This window comes from Nelumbo nucifera, chromosome 1 (assembly GCF_055504915.1).
Source record: "Nelumbo nucifera cultivar China Antique chromosome 1, China Antique-T2T, whole genome shotgun sequence".
Classification (NCBI taxonomy): Eukaryota; Viridiplantae; Streptophyta; class Magnoliopsida; order Proteales; family Nelumbonaceae; genus Nelumbo; species Nelumbo nucifera.
Genome location: NC_142649.1, coordinates 131,571,283 through 131,589,202, shown reverse-complemented (window position 1 = coordinate 131,589,202; position 17,920 = coordinate 131,571,283). Strand labels below are relative to the sequence as shown.

The following is a 17,920-nucleotide window of genomic DNA, read 5'->3' as shown; positions in this document are numbered from 1 at the left end:
AATGGATTTTTTTAAGTATAAACTTCATGTTTAAGTATAGAAAATCAACGTTTTCATGAGAAGAAAAATATGAAAGAAAAGAAAATTCAAAAAATATAGGGGCTGAAGCCCTTTTTTTTGTTAGAGGAAAAGAAGAAAAGAAGAAGAAGAAGAAGAAGAAGAAGAAGAAGAAGAAAATGTGTTTGATTAGACCACATTTTAAGTTCTCCCTTATTGGTTTAGGTTTTGTAGTCTTTGAGGGTTCAATACAACATTTAATAATGTTTGTGTTGATTAAATCCTAACAAATAAGAAAATAATAAAAAGAAATTAGTATATAAACACACAAAATGAATATTTTAGTTTAACAATGTCTATTTTATAATTATATCCTCAAAAATTAAGTATATAAAAGTGTTTTATAACACATTGTACAAAACTGCTTGGAAATTAGGTGAGGTGAGCCTCCAAGGGTGCCTTGTCGCCTAGGTGTTGCCTTGACAACTATGTTTTGACTTGCTATCTCTAGTTCCTCTCTTTGCTGACAACCTCAGTGCTATCAAAATTGCGCCCAACCCTGTTTTCCATGAGCATATAAAGAATATTGAAGTGGATTGTCCCTCTATCTGAGACCTCCTCCTTTCAGGCCAAATTTCCCTTCTTCATGTCTTGTCTTGGCTTCATCTAGCAGATCTGCTTACTAAGGCTAGCACGGGCCCTTTTACTTTTTTTCTTTTTTTTTGATAATTAACAGCTACTTTCATTAAGAGATATTAAGAGAAAAAGATACAAGAGGAGGGGTAAAATCTCTTAACCCTCCCTAAAGGTGCATTTCAATTTACAGTATTTCCCAGAATAGATTGACTCTTCCCACCCCTTGTTTGGCCAGTGAATCTGCCAAGGAATTAGCCTTCCTCTTAGTCCACTAAAACTTGATTTCCATGTTTTGAGTAAACTGTTTAACTTTCTTTTTCTCATTTAGATACTTCCACAATCTGAATTCGTCCTTTTGTAGCCAACTAATAGCCAGCTTAGAATCACCTTCCACCACCAGTTTTCTAATATTCGGCTCTTAGGCTCTTTTTACCCCTTCCAGAACAGCCAATATTTCAGCTCTTAGAGAATCCCCCCATCCAATAGAACCAGAATACATGGCAATAATTCGACCTTCTTCATCCCTGAAAACTCCTTTACCTGACGGACCTAGATTTCCTTCGTTGCTACCATCGAAGTTCAGTTTAGTGAACCCCAAAGCTGGAGGATACCAAATTGGGTTAGATGCAGTCTTTAGTGGAGCTGACCAAGCCACGTCTTTCCAATTTCTGATAATGTCTCCTTCCGAATAGTCTTCAAAAAGCTTCATAGTCTTAGCCCAATGAGCCACCCTAATAGGAATTAATTCGATGATGACATCCTTATTTCTTTTTGTCCCATGGAAGGTCCTTTGATTCGTTTCCTCCCAATTTATCCAACAGATAGCTGCTCTTACACATCTCCACAGGATTTTCCCTCTCCTCTTTAATCCCTTAACTAAAGTAGAATGGAACAAACTTTGCACATTTGGAGGAAAGGTCCACCTGCAACCAAAAAGAGAGGAAAACCAACACCAGATCTCTGAAATAAATGGGCAGGATATCAATAAGTGATGACAACTCTCACCATTCTCCTTACATAGGATGTACCAGTGTGGGGATAAACACCAATTAGGCCTTTTTCTTTAAAGTAAATCACAAGTGTTACACTTTTCTAAGAAGGCTTCCCAACAAAAAGAACTAATTTTGGGAGGGATTGGTCTACTCCAAACTTCCAATACTAGGAAGGGGTGTCCAAAAACAGGTGGGGAATGAGCCAACTCTTTGAAAAAGGAAGAGAAAGAGAAGACACCTAAGGGATAAGGGACCCAAATCCTACTATCCCTCTTAGAGGGATCAATACCCACCTCATCCAGAATTTTGAGCAAATCAGAAATAAGGTTCAATTCAAAGTCTCTAAGATCTCTTTTACAACCCAAGTTCCAATCAACAATAGAATTAGAAGTGGTCAGAAAGGTGGAAACTGGCTCATTTTTAAATATCGAAAGGGAATACAAGGAGGGGAATAGCTCTTTCAACGGTGTGTTTCCCACCCAAACAAGTTCCCAAAATTTCACAAGGTTACCAGAGCAAAGGTCGTACCTGATTAAAGGAAGGAAAGAAGGAAGCGTGGCATGAATAGATTTCCAAGGAGAAGCTCTTGTAGCCCTAGATGATACTCTCGTGCCCCATCCATTCGTCGCTTGCCCATGAACACTTAAAATTACTTGAGCCCACAGTTTATCTCTCTAAAGTCAATCTCCAAAGCCATTTCCATAGTAGAGCTTCATTCTTTTTCTACAAATGGTAATGCAAGCCCGACATCACTTTTGGTTTTGGTAACTATATCCCACCTAACTCTATGATCTCTTTTCTCCTCCCCTAGTTCCTATAAGAAGTCTCTCATTAATTTTTCCGAAGTCCCACATACTCCCTCGAGAATTTTGAACACAAACAAAAAGTAAACAGGCAGGTCAGCCAATGTTGACTTAATCAAAGTTATCCTGCCACCCAAAGAGGTAGTTTTTCTTCCAAGAGGCTAACCTATTTGTGAATCTATCAATCACTGGGTTCCAAAATCTCTTTTTACTTGGGTTATCCCCTAGTGGAAGCCCCAAATAGTTCAATGGCCACTGGGTAATCTCACAACCCAAAATTTGGGCCCTTCCCTACACTTAATATAGAGACTCTTTTGTGGGTGTGGGTAGGTCACTTAGACACACCCAAACATTGTTTTCTCTTGTTTGTGCCTACTTTGACAGTTATAAATACTAATCTTATTGGTTGTAGGATTAGTAATGTTTTAAAAAGGTGGAGGCATGCCACAAGATGTTCTACCATCCTAATGTGTAAGGTGTACACTAGAATTGTAAGATTTGTAAGCCTTTGGAGCATTGATTATTTTATTTGATCATCATCAATTCATCATCATCCAAGCTTTACCCTAACCATATTGGTTGTAGGATTTTGGACATGTTTCTTGGTTGCCCAACATTATGCTCCATACAACATAGTTGGCCTTACAACTGTTTTAGAAAGTTTTCCTTTGAATTTGGCATTTTTCTATCACATGAGACTCCTGATACACCCCTCAATTTTGCCCATCCTGTTTTAATTCTATGATTAAAACCCTCCTCAATCTCTCCCTTGTTATGAATTATCAAACCAAGGTACTGGAAAAGGTTACATTGCATTATCTCTTGATCTCCAATCCTAAGTGTATCCTCATTTGCACTTATATTATTATTATTTAAATTACATATATTTTTGTTTTAGTCCTACTTATTTTAAAACCACTTGTTTCTAGGGCAAGGTTCAAAATATCAATACGCCCAATACGTCGGTAAAGGCATATCGATTATCGGGCAGTATCGGTTGTTTTTCTTTTAGTATTTTTTTTTTCAAATCTGGATTAGAGGGACCAGTTTAAGGTCCGTCCACCCCCTGAACCGGTCAAAACCCCGATACACTCTCTGTAGGGGCGTATCAGGAAGCTCCCAATACGATACATATCGGCCGATACATGTCGATATTTTGAACCTTGTTCTAGGGTATTTGTCCATAAATTTAATTTAGCTTTTATGGGAAACATCAGTTATAACAACCCCACTACACCTCCTCATTCACTCTTTTATTAATGTAATTTTAATGTAACATAATTTACAACACTGCCCTTGATGGGGCGGCTACAAGAATAAGATAAAAAAATATCAGTTCAAAATATCAACACGTAGCGGCCAGTATCGACCGATACGTATCGTATTGGGAGCTTCCCAATACGCCCCTACAGAGGGTGAATCGGGGTTTTGACCGGTTCAGGGGGTGGACGGACCTTAAACCGGCCCCTCTGAACTGGATTTGAAAAAAAAAAAAAAACTAAAAAAAGAGCAAGCGATACTTCCCAATATGCCTTTACCGGCATATCGGGCGTATCGATATTTTGAACCTTGGTTATAACAGGCCCACTTCACCTAAGGTTCACTAACAATAGAAATAAAATAAAGAGAAACAAAGAGTCCCAAACCGACAAATCAACAAAAAGGAGTGAAAGGCTCCTTGCTATGGTGGTAAAAATGCCAATGAAAACTAACAGATCAGCAAAGCCTCTCTATTGCTTAATGGGAAGCTTAAAAGCTTGTAGGTGTTCCAAAGTTTCATCAAAAGACCACAATGTTATAGATGGTAATCTCATGAATGAACTCCAAACAGATCCTTTCTGGTTTAGTCGTTTCACTCCTCATTTATCCAAAGCTGCTATATTTAGCATAGGTAGAGATTTGCTTAAATTCCCTGTAGGTTCTGTCATGATGATTATGACATTAGACCCTTTTTAACTAGATGAGGGTGGGCCTTGGCCAAGGATTGAAATATCGCAATGTATCGGGGCGTATCATCCGATACGTATCATATCGGAGGCCCTCTGATACACCCCTATACTTGGTGTTTTGGGGTCCCACTTATTTCAGGGGGGTTAGACAGGCCTTAAACCAACCCCCCTGAACCAGTTTGAAAGAAAAAAAAAAAAAACTAAAAAAATAATGGCGAGTTTCAATACAGGCCAATACGCCCCATCCGGCGTATCAGCCTGTATCAATATACATATACATAATTATATATATAGTCAGTTCAGGTCTTAATTGGTTCAGGACAACCAAAGCCAATTCTGATGACCCAATTATAATTGGAACACATAATGCAGATAGAGACCCTATATGATTATTGGGTCAGTTTGGTTCGGGTCTGTTGGATCTACCCAATCCATTGACAGCTTCATGTGGCAGGTCTTGTATGACATAGTGATGGCAATCAAGATAGGCCAAGTGGACAGAATTTAGAACAAGAAGTGACAGCTTATGCAGTTCAAGTTATGGACCTGAATTTGGAGACTTAGGGAGTTCTTGACCAGCTTTGTGGGCCTTGGGCTACTTGGTGATTTGGGCCTCTGTGGTTAGGCCCATTAGTAGATTCATTGCCGGAATCAAAATTGTCATCAATATCATATTTATGTTTAGTTAGTAATTGAGAATGCATTTTGTAGTCCTATGTCTTGTAAGATGTGTGTTAGAATGTTAGAATGATGTCTCTTTGTATGAGTGTTCGACTGATAAGAGTTGTTATTAGCCCATACTTAAGTTTAAGTTATCCTGTAACTGGGCCTGTGTTAATGGGCCTAAGCCTGTTTAAAGTTTTAAGTTAACTGGGTGTCCCATCACTAATCAGGGGCATTCCAGTACTTTCTTGTATCTTGTACTACATTCAAATATAAATAATAGCATGGTCGACTGGCAAGTACAGTTCGACATTCCAGCATCTCTTCTTCTTCTCCTCTTTTCTGCTACTTCGACTACAGTGGTTAAGCTTTCATGGTATCAGAGCATTGAGCACCTTCCTGGTTACAGCCGATGCCATCTCCTCTTTCTTGCTGTCTTTCTTCTTTTTTTTGTCTGGGTTGCTGCTGTGTAACCCTAGGATTTCAGGAGAACAACACAAGGTTCGACCTAGGGTTTCCCTTGGTTGTAGGGCGCAAGGGAGGTAAGACCCTGAAGCTGGAGTCCTACTAGTTTCTAGTAGTTAGCAGCTATTTGGCTGCTAAGAAGAGGTCTGTATAGGACAGACCTAGTTGAGGACTGATTTCAGCAGTCCTAGTGTTGTCCGTAAGGAGGGGACCCTTTACAGTTGCAGTACTCGAAGTTCAAGTGGAGTCTGCATAGCACAGGTCGGTTACCAGCCCAAAACACCTTTTTTGCTGCTGTAACTGAACTACTTCAGAACTGTGACAGTCTCGGCAAGTCAGAAACTGTGTTGCGAGCTGTCAGGGCCTGGTGAGATTACTTCGGCTAATCAGAACCTGCATCAGAACTGGTTCAGAACTGCTTCAGAACTACTTCAGCTAGTCTTAAATTAGTGCCTTCCACACAGCATAATCTGCACAGCCAACATCAGGTTCCTTCTTGCTCCCATCTAGGTAGCCTGTGAGGTCACGGGAAGTAATAAACAGCATTGCAGAAACGGACCACTCCCTGAAGTTGTATTCGTCCAGTAGTACACTTGTAATCTGCAGGCTGTGCAGATTAGGGTTTTCCAGATTTGAAGACCTTGCCGCAGGTCTGTTATCCCTAGAAGAAACATCTCCGGATATTGAAGACATCTTGACTGCAGTTATGTCTTGGCTGCTTGCCTCTATGACTCCTCGGGTTGCCAGGACTGTTCATCACTTTCCTACAGCAGCCAAGATTTAGGAAAAGGTGTCTAAGACCTATGGACAGAAGAAAAACAATGCTAGAATCTACAAATTGAACCAAGACATTGCTGCCCTAAGGCAAGGTGATATGACAGTTGCAACATACTTTGCAACTCTGGAAGGTCTTTGGGAAGAACTTGACCATCACTTGATATTAGATTGGGAAAATGCCAGGGACAAGGAGAGACATGATAAGCAAATTGAAGAGAGCAGAGCCTTCAAGTTTCTGGCTGGCCTAGACCCAGTATATGAGGGTATAAGGTCACAAATTCTAGGGAGAGATGAATTACCGGAGCTTCACCATGTCTATTACCTGGTGAGGAATGAAGAAGTCAAGAGAAGGGAGATGCAAGTTGACTCCCAGACACAGTCAACTGGACTATCTGGAGAACATTCAGCCCTAGTCTTCACTAAGGGAAATAGATATTTAGACAAGAAGTCCCTCAAGTGTACCCATTGTGGTGGTGAGAAACATACAAAGGAGAAATGTTGGGTCTTGTATCCTCATCTGAAGCCAGCTGCTTTGAGAAAGGACAAAAGGCAACATAAGGGTCACACAGCAAGTGGGAATCTTGCCACCAACAACAGTGGTGACAACTCACAGAGTACTCCGACAGTGTCCTCTTCCTCCACAGGACAGGCTGCCGAGTCCTCTGGACCAAGTACTTTGGGCTTCACAGCTAGTGAGGTAAAGGTTCTCAGTCGGCCATTAGCCCGTCTGAAGAACAATCCTTTAGCTTCCACCTCTCTTGCCAAATCAGGTACAACCTCTGCATTTAATGCGACTAGTTCCATTAATTCTACCTCTTGGGTGATTGATTCCGGAGCCACTGACCATATGACAGATATGTCCTCCTTATTCTCTTCATATCATTTGTTGTCTGGACAGGATAAGATAAGAGTGGCTGATGGGTCTCTCTCCACCATCTCTGGAAAGGGGGTGGTTGACCTAAGCAAGGATCTCTCACTCAAATCAGTCCTACATGTTCCTAGTCTTACCTCAAATATGTTGTCTGTTTCAAAGCTTACAAAAAATTTGAACTACAGTATAACTTTTTTTCCCTCTCATTGTATTTTCCAGGACAGATTGACAAGGAGAACGATTGGGAGTGGTCATGAGTATGGGGGCCTCTACTATTTTGATGCAGACATCAGCTCAGCCCTACAAGCTTCTGCTACTACTAGTCCAGAAAGTGTGGAGTCAATAGCTAGGTTGAACTTGTTGCATGCTAAGCTAGGTCATGTGTCTTTCTCTTCTTTAGCAATGTTGTTTCCAGAATTATGTAAGGGAATTCCAAGTCATAAGTTTAGTTTGTGATGTGTGTCAAATGTCAAAACAATGTAGAACAATGTATCCAATTTCTAGTAATGAAATTCGAGCTCCTTTTTATTTGGTTCATTCTGATGTTTGGGGACCTTCACCCATTGTTTCCATTGATGGCTTCCGTTACTTTATCAGTTTTATTGACCATTATTCTCGGTGCACTTGGATTTATCTGTTAAAAGGACGTGATGAAGTTCCACGGGTAACCATGATTTTTTGCAAGATGATTGAAACACAATTTGAGAAGAAGATTAAGCAATTTCGGTCGGACAATGCAACTGAGTACTTTGAAAGATCCCTGAACTCATTCATGGAAGATGCAGGCATGTTACACTAATCATCATGTGCTTACACCCCTCAGCAAAATGGGGTTGCTGAGCGCAAGAACAGGCACCTATTGGAGACTCCTCGAGCCCTACTTTTCCAGCACAAAGTGCCCAAGCAATATTGGTCTCAAGCTATACTCACTGCATTATACCTGATAAATTGGATGACATCTAAGGTATTGGGTATGAAGACTCCTTTCTCTGTTTTGTGTCCCACTCTTCCAGAATTTCCTCTTCCTCCACGGGTTTTTGGTTGTACATGCTTCATACATGTGAAGGATCCAAAGAAAACCAAGCTGGATCCCAAGGCTACAAAGGGAATATTTTTGGGGTACTCTCCTACACAAAAGGGGTATAAGTGTTATGATCCTATCTCCAAGAAAAAATATGTAACCAGAGATGTAGTCTTTTTTTAGTCTCAACCCTATTTCCAGTCTTCTCAAAATCCTCTTCAGGGGGAGACTTGTGGGTTGGAAGAGGATTCTCATTCTCCCTTCTTTTTTGTTCCCCTTTCATCACCTTCCACTACTCCTAGTTGTGACATTCCGAGTCAACCTAGTGAGGCTCCCACTGTGCCAGTTACTTCTCCTGATACAACAGATGCTCCTGAAGGTTCCAGTAGGCAAGAGAAAGAGATACATACAGCAGAAGGAAGAAGGGCCCTCAATCTCGTGATTGCAACCAGTTGAACTCAGATCAATCTGTCTCTGCAATCCAAGGTAATTTTGACTCACTCACTTCGGATTTGGATCTTCCTATTGCTCTCCGTAAGCCTGTTCGTTCTTGTACCACCCGGCATCCCATAGCTGATTATGTTTCTTAATCACACTTATCTCCTGCCTATCACTCCTTTGTGTCTGCTCTTTCCTCTGTATGTGTCCCTTCTAGGTACTCTGAGGCGGCATCTGATCCAAGGTGGAAAGAAGCCATGAATGAAGAGATGAAAGCCCTAATGAAAGCAAGAACGTGGGAATTGGTGGACTTGCCAGAGGGGAAAGGCACTGTTGGCTGCAAGTGGGTATTCACAATAAAGCACAGAGAAGATGAGTCAATCGAGAGGTACAAGGTCAGACTTGTGGCAAAGGGATTTACACAAAAGGAAGGAATTGACTACAAGGAAACCTTTGCTCCAGTAGCAAAGCTCAACACAATCAGGGTTCTACTGTCACTAGCAGCAAATTTCTCTTGGGATCTCCATCAGCTGGATGTGAAGAATGCCTTCCTAAATGGTGATCTTCACGAAGAGGTATTCATGGAACCTCCTCCTGGCTATGATGTTGGAAAGAAGGTGTGTAAACTAAGGAAAGCATTATATGGTTTGAAGCAGTCTCCCCGGGCATGGTTTAAGAGACTTTGTATGGCCATGAAGAAAGTGGGGTACACTCAGAGCAGTGCAGATCATACATTGTTTACAAGGAGACAGGATGAAAAACTTACGGCTCTCATTGTTTATGTGGATGATATGGTGATTACTGGAAATGATGTGGAAGAGATGAAGAGGCTGAAGGAGTTCTTAGCTTCAGAATTTGAGATCAAAGACCTGGGAAATCTGAGATATTTTCTTGGAATTGAAGTTGCTAGATCAAGAGAAGGAATCTACATATGTCAACGGAAATATGTGCTAGATCTCCTAGAGGAAACAGGCATGATGGGGTGCAGGCCAGCAAACCCTCCAATAGAACCGAACCATGGACTACAAGTATCAATGGGTGAGGAATACTGTGATAAAGAGAGGTACCAAAAATTGGTAGGAAAACTGATATACTTATCCCTTACTCGGCCAGACATTGCCTATGCAGTGCATGTTGTCAGTCAATTCATGCACTCACCAAAGATCCCTCATATGAGAGCAGTGGAAAGAATTCTCAGATACTTGAAGACTTTCCCAGGGAAAGGAATTCTATTCAGGAAAAACAACAGATTTGAAATTGAAGCCTACACTGATGCTGATTGGGCTGGGTCTATTGGAGACAGAAAATCAACCTCAGGTTACTGTACATTCTTGGGAGGAAACCTGGTCACATGGTGCAGTAAGAAGCAGAATGTTGGGGCTAGATCAAGTGCAGAGGCAGAATACCGAGCTATGGCACAAGGGGTTGCAGAACTGTTATGGCTCAGAACTCTTCTTAATGAGCTTGGTATTAAGGCTGAGAGTCCTCTTAGGTTGTATTGTGATAATAAAGCTGCTATCAACATTGCCAACAACTCCGTGTAGCATGACAGGACAAAACATATTGAAATTGATTGACACTTTGTCAGAGAGAGAATTGTTTCAGGAGAACCCTGTGTGCCTTATATTCCATCAGAGTTGCAAATTGCAGATGTATTGACTAAAGGACTGGCAACAACAAAGTTCAGGGACATACTTGGCAAGCTAAACATGATTGATATCCATGCTTAGCTTGAGGGGGAGTGTTAGAATGTTAGAATGATGTCTCTTTGTATGAGTGTTCGGCTGATAAGAGTTCTTATTAGCCCATACTTAAGTTTAAGTTATCCTGTAACTGGGCCCGTGTTAATGGGCCTAAGCCTATTTAATGTTTTAAGTTAACTGGGTGTCCCATCACTAATCAGGGGCATTCCAGTACTTTCTTGTATCTTGTATTACATTCAAATATAAATAATAGCATGGTCGACTGGCAAGTATAGTTCGACATTCCGGCATCTCTTCTTCTTCTTCTCTTTTCTGCTACTTCGACTACAGTGGTTCAGCTTTCAATTTGGTGTCATAGTAAGTTGTTACTGCATTAAATAGTAGGGGTGTAAATGAATCAAATTCGAATAGGATCAGGCAATATCCGAATTCGAATCTGATTTGAAAATTCAATTCAATATCTGATGGATATTGAAAATTAATATTCGAATTTGAATCCAATTAAATATTCGATTTGATTCGAATTTGATTAACTAATTATTTTAGGTAATTAATAAATATATAAAATAAATATTTTATTTATATAAATATATAAATTATCTATATAATTCAATTACTATATATATAAATTATATACAATACTTAAATATTTAATATTTTATATATTATATATAAGAATTAAATAATCGGTCGAATTCGGAAATTTATCAAATTGAATTAGGTCATATCAGAATTTGAATCCGATTAGCTATTCGGTATGAATAGGATATCCGAATTCGATCGATTAGATATTCGAATCATCTGAATTCGATTCGATTATGTAGAATCTTGAATTCGAAATCGGATTTCTGAATACCATTGACACCCCTATTAAATAGTCAATTCCCTGTTAGTTGTGTTAGCCGAAGAGTCCTCTGGGAATCATAAAATGTTGGGAAGTGTGGGAGTGTTTATAATGTTGGTGAGTTCCTATGTGTCATTATTACGGTTGTTGTAGAAGGGTCTATATAAACCGAATGGAACCTTGCAGCCCAGGTACTTCATTGTTGTTTGTTCAACTTTGCAACTCCAGTAGCCCTACTGTTCTTTCTTATGGGTGATATTTCTCTCGGTTTCTACATTAGAAGCTGTTTGGATTTCACATTGAAGACCTGCTGCAACTCTATTCCCCCTTCTAGACCATTTCCGGTTCGCTGAAGGACCTGAAATCATACTGATTTCAGGCTTGGAGATTGCAGCCATTACAAGTGCAGGTTTTGTCACATAGAACATTGCATCACATAGCCATTGGCCAATCTGAGCCATCCATCAAGTAGGAACCCTCTGTATTGGCCACCTATCTAATCCTACAGTTCACACTATAGCCCTGTGCCCCATCTTTTATTACTGTTTACCACATATAATATATCCTATTGAAGGTTTCAATTTTCTGAAACATTGCCCAAATTAGGGCTTTATTCTGACAAGGTGGCAAGGGTTTGTTGGCTCAAATTTGGCACATTAATAGAGGAAGCTAGTGGAATTTGTTGGGCCAATGTAAGCTCCAAATCAAATTTCCATGTGGAAGATACCTTGACCATTCGGTCTTCTAGTTTGGGTTGGCTGAATATAAAGCACCATATAAAAATTACCTGGATACTTGAAATAAGTGTGCCACTACCATGCATGTTAGAGGATTCAACTCTAACTGCTAACCAGCAGAGTTGCAGTTAGTTTGTGAACTCTTGCAGAACAAATGCATGTTTTTGCTTCTTTCGTTTTTCTGTTCTTTTTTTCTTTTTGGCAGTTAGGAGTGTCAATTTCCTATCATTGCCTTCTACAATTCTAAAATTTTCTAATGTGGTTGAATCCAATACTGCATGTAAATTTACATATATTCAGTATATTTCTCAAAAATATGTATTAAGTTCAATATAAAATTGCATATATAGGAGCTGTTACTTTGTGCAATGTAAAACCTTAGGCTAGAAAGCACAAGAGTGCAGGTTTGAGTCCGAGGGAAGCCACTTTGTGGAAAAAAAAGGCAAAGCTTAGGACTTGTAAAGAGACTGGGCCGAATGGGTCCTAGTATCTTCTCTTGTAATATCTTTTCTTTTATTGTTGGCTAATGGGCCTCTCTTAATGGGCCTGTTATTTCTTTTTGTTTAATCTCTTTATGTTACTGCCTAGCTGGCCGCCCACTTAAGGGCATACTTGTCATTACTCTAACTTTAATTCTTAATAAAAAAAATGATTAGAGGAGAAAGGGAAGATAATTCGATTCTTCTTCCTTCTCTTTTCGCCATCTTCTTCTCTTGTGTTGTTGCTCTTACTTCTCTTCTTCCTTTTTTCTTCTAATCTTCAAATTTACACCTAATATTTGAGGACTGATTTACATCTTGGTATCAGAGCAGGTCTATTTCTTCCTTTTTTTCCTTTCTTCTTCTATTCCCATACACCCTTAGATTAAGAGAGTGTGTGGAGAGATCGATTCTCTATAGTTCAGAGGATCTCTGGCCTAGTTGGTAGAGGGTTTGGAGAGTTTAAATCTGGCTGGATATTGCCAAGAAGCGGTGTTGTTCTATTGCTGCCCAAAACCCTAGCCAATTAGAGATTTTCGAAGGTACAGATAAAGGTGAAGCTTTGGGTGTGGCGCTCTGTGCTTGGGAGGTGTCTTGTGACTCCTAAAGGAGGGTGGTTCAGGTTTGGAAGAGATTGGGAAGTTCTGGTAGGAGCGGTTGCATCTTCTCTCTTCCTCTCTAACAGCTGGACGGAGTAAAACCCTAGTTTTCAAGCATCTAGGTTTTGGTTTGACTTCAAGTAAGAGTTCTTTGGTTTTCGTTTGATTAATGGAGCCATATGGAAGTGAGTTCAAGCAAGTGCCGGTTTCAGGCCTTGGCTCGATAGATTCCGTTTTGACTGGTGTAACCACAATCAAGCTAGATGGGACAAATTATTTTGCTTGGGCACAGTCTATAAGAATTTATGTCTGTATAGAGGAAAACTCGGGTATCTCACAGGTAGTAAAGTGAAACCCGAAGAGACAGACCCTGAATTTGAGAAATGGATGCAAGAGAACTATACTGTCATAGGATGGTTGGTCAATTCTATGCAACCTCATATAAGTCAGCATTGTCTCTGGATGTCTTCGGCTAAGGAGATATGGGACAGTGTTACTGAGACCTATTCACAGAAGTTGAATGTAGCCAGAGTCTATAAGTTGAAAAGTGATGTGAAGAACCCAAGACAGGGGGAGAAAAGTGTAGCAATCTACTACTCTATACTGAAACCCCTATGGCAAGAAATTGATGTTATGGAGATAGTTGTATGGGAGAGTAAGAATGATGCTGAAATGTATAGGAAGTTGGTGGAGAGAAATAGGGTGTTTGAATTTCTCACTGGACTCAACCCTGAGTTTGACATCATTAGGCAAAATATCCTGGCCAGAGATGAGGTTACTCTTTCCCAGGCATATGCTATGATATGCAGTGAGGAGAGTAGGCAGCAGGTTCAGTTATTGGGTCCACCTATAGAACACTTTGCACATGCTAGAATAAAGCCAAAGGGTCCTACTGAGAAAAAGGAGTAGATATGTGAATATTGCAAGAAACCGAGGCATACAAAGGACACTTGCAGGAAGTTTCATCCCAAGCTTCTTCCTGATAGGTTTAAGAATAAAACAGCTCCAAGAAGGGCAGTCAGGTAGGAAAGCCTAAGACAGCTAATGTTGCTACAGTACCCGAAGGAGGAAATAAGGAGAGTGAAGAGAAATCAACCATTGAGCAGTTGGCAGCAATGAAGGCAGATTTTGAAAAGTATGGGAGGCTACTAAATCACTTGGAAGCTACTGTTTCTTCATCTCACTCTTCCAGCAACAACACATCATCTTCATCAGCATTTGCTCACTCAGGTATTCGTGCTTCTGCAAATCATGCTTCAGTTTCAGGTAATCATAAAATCCCTTGGATTATTGATTCCGGTGCATCAGACCATATGACCAGCCTATCTAATCTCTTTTGCTCATACCACCTTCTCTCTAGCAAAGAGAAAATATCCCTTGCTGATGGGTCTCTTGCTCCCATCTCTGGTAAAGGAGATATAAAGACCTCTGACACCCTTTATTTATCCTCTGTCCTTCATGCCCCTAAACTTAACACAAACCTTTTATCTGTTAGTAGCTTAACTAAATCCATGAATTGCAGCATAACCTTTTTTCCCACTCATTGTGTTTTTCAGGACCTGCAATCTCAGAGGATGGTTGGGAGTGGCCATGAGGCGAACGGAATATACTTGCTGGACACACCGGATCAAGCTTTGGAACCACCTCATAGAGTTTTCTTAGAGTCAGTTTTGTCAGAGTCTGTTAACAAAGTCTTGTTATGTCACTTTCGGTTTGGTCATTTGTCATTTTCTGCTTTGAGTCATTTGTTTCCAGATATGTTTAAGGGAGTGTCTTTATCAAGTCTTCATTGTGAGTCGTGTGAACTGGCAAAGCATTGTAGACATTCTTATTCCGTAAGCAATAAAAGATCTTTCTCCTTTTCATATTGTTCACTCTGACGTGTGGGGGCCATATCATTTGCCAACTATGGGGGGTTACAGGTACTTTATCCTTTTTATTGATGACTACTCTCGTTACACTTGGATTTATCTCATGAAATCCAGGGATGAAGTACCAGCTATTGTGCAAAAATTTCATGAACTCATCCTCACCCAGTTTAAGACTCGTATCAAAATATTCCGTTCTGATAATGCTAAGGAGTATTTTGAGAGAACCCTCTCCACCTATCTTGAAACTTTTGGGGTTATTCATCAAAGTTCTTGTTCCTACACTCCACAACAAAACAGGGTGGCGGAAAGGAAGAACAGACATGTGGTTGAAGTTGTCAGATCCCTCTTGTTTGCATCTCATGTTCCTATAAAATTTTGGGGAGATGTTGTTCTTACTGCTACTTTTTTTATCAACTGTATGCCCTCCTGGGTCCTTGACTTCAAAACATTCTTTAGCCTTCTCTTCCCGGATGAGGATATTTTTTCTCTTCCTCTCCGTGTTTTTGGGTGCATTTGCTATGTGCATATTCACAGTCATCAAAGGCACAAGTTTGAACCTAAGGCTCATAAATGTGTTTTTCTGGGATATGCTTCCACACAGAAGGGATATTGTTGTTTTGATCCAATTCGTGGAACCTGCTTTGTATCTCGGGATGTCACCTTTGTTGAGTTTACTCCTTTCTTTAGCATTTCTCCTGAGGGGGAGAAATCTGAAGAGCCCTTTGCTATGTCTCCAGCTATTCCTCTTCCCATTCCTCTTGAGTCCTATCATGAGGTGTCTACTTCTCTCACTGGACCTACCTCCGATATTCCTCCTCCTCCTCCACCTCATTCTCCTATAATTCCTCCTCCTCCTGTTCTCCAAAGGTGGTACCAAAGGCAAAGATTCAGACATGGGCAGGTTGTTTCCACTCCTACAGAAGAGCCTCTTGCTCCTCCCATCATTACTGAGGTAACAGGTCAGCCTTCTTCTGACCCATCTACAGCTTTCCCAGACCTTGACCTTCCTATTGCTCTCCGCAAGGGCAAGCGGAAGTGTACAGCCCATTGTATCTCCAAACACCTGTCTTACAGCCTTCTCTCTCCTTCCTACTACTCTTTTCTTGCATCTGTTTCTTCCCATGTGATACCCAGGTCCGTATCGGAAGCCTTATCTCAACCTGAATGGAGGGATGCTATGATGGCTGAACTGGATGCTTTGCATAAGAACCATACCTGGGATATTGTTGGCTTGCCTGAAGGGAAGGAACCAGTGGGTTGTAAATGGGTGTTTACCATTAAATATCACTCTGATGGCTCTATTGAGAGGTTTAAGGCTAGGCTGGTTGCTAAGGGCTACACTCAAATGTATGGCATTGACTATCTTGAGACATTTGCTCCTGTCGCTAAGATGACCTCAGTCAGGGTTTTGTTATCTCTAGCCGCTACTTTTGATTGGCCCCTACACCAGTTTGATGTTAAAAATGCCTTCTTGAATGGAGACCTGCATGAAGAGGTCTATATGTCTTTGCCTCCAGGGGTGTATGGGAAGGAAATGCAAGGCAAGGTGTGTAAACTGCAGAAATCTATTTATGGTCTCAAACAGTCTCCTCAGGCTTGGTTTGAGAGGTTTAGGGCTGCTCTTGTCTCCTTTGGCTACACACAAACTCAATCTGATCATACCCTGTTCTTGAAGAGAAATGTCTCTCTAGTGACCTTCTTGATAGTTTATGTTGATGATATTGTGGTCACGGGTAATGACACTCAAGAGGTCAGTAAACTAAAAAGGTTTCTCAACTCCGAATTTGAGATCAAGGATTTGGGAGATCTTCGGTATTTTTTGGGCATTGAAGTTGCTAGATCTAAGGATGGTATCTTCATTTCTCAGCGTAAATATGTCCTTGACCTCCTTGCTGAGACTGGCAAACTTGGAGCTAAACCAATCTCCACTCCTATTGATCCTATACATAAACTTTCTGCTACAGATGGTGAGCTTTTATCTGATAAGGGGGTGTTTCAGAGACTGCTTGGGAAGTTGTTATATCTTTGCATGACTCGGCCAGATATTTCCTATGCAGTAAGTGTTATTAGTCAATTTATGCATTCTCCCAGAGATACTCATTTAGTTGTTGCAGAAAGGGTTCTGTGTTACTTGAAAGGTACTCCAGGGAAAGGTATTCTGTTTGCTAAACATAGACACATGAAGCTGGAAGCTTTCACTAATGCTGATTGGGCAGGATGTATTAATGATAGGAGATCCACCTCAGGTTATTGTGCTCTGGTCGCTGGGAACATTGTGTCATGGAGGAGTAAGAAACAATCTGTAGTTGCTAGATCCTTAGCTGAAGAAGAATACAGGACAATGGCACATGGTGTGTCAGAATTACTGTGGCTACGATCCCTTCTAGAATAATTGGGGGTTGACTACGAGAAGCCAATGATGCTCTGCTATCAACATTGCACATAATCCTGTTCAACATGACAGAACTAAGCACATTGAGGTTGATAAACATTTTATAAGGGAAAGATTTTCCTCAGGAGAAGTTTGTTTACCATTCATCACATCAGACGAGCAACTGGCTGATATCTTAACCAAGGGAGTTTCAAGAGGGAAAATGACACACTATATAAGCAAGTTGGGCATGATTGACATCTATGCTCAGCGTGAGGGGGAGTGTAAAGAGATTGGGCCGAATGGGTCCTAGTATCTTCTCTTGTAATATCTTTTCTTTTATTGTTGGCTAATGGGCCTCTCTTAATGGGCTTGTTATTTCTTTTTGTTTAATCTCCTTATGTTACTACCTAGCTGGCCGCCCACTTAAGGGCATACTTTTCATTACTCTAACTTTAATTCTTAATAAAAAAAAGGATTAGAGGAGAAAGGGAAGATAATTCGATTCTTCTTCTTCTTCCTTCTCTTTTCGCCATCTTCTTCTCTTGTGTTGCTGCTCTTCTCTTCTTCCTTTTTTCTTCTAATCTTCAAATTTACACCTAATATTTGAGAACTGATTTACATCTGGACTGTACCCAGTCTAACCCTCCCAAGACCCCTGGTAGCTGGGACTAGCCTTGTGTAATGGCCTTCATAAAAATTGT

At 40.5% G+C, this 17,920-nt stretch overlaps 1 protein-coding gene across 2 annotated transcripts in view; it reads left to right on the top strand.

Moving 5' to 3' along the window:
- The window catches only part of LOC104608172 (uncharacterized), a 112,611-nt gene that overhangs the window by 86,258 nt on the left and 8,433 nt on the right, over positions 1–17,920 (top strand). The gene's annotated exons all lie outside the window — the stretch shown is intronic.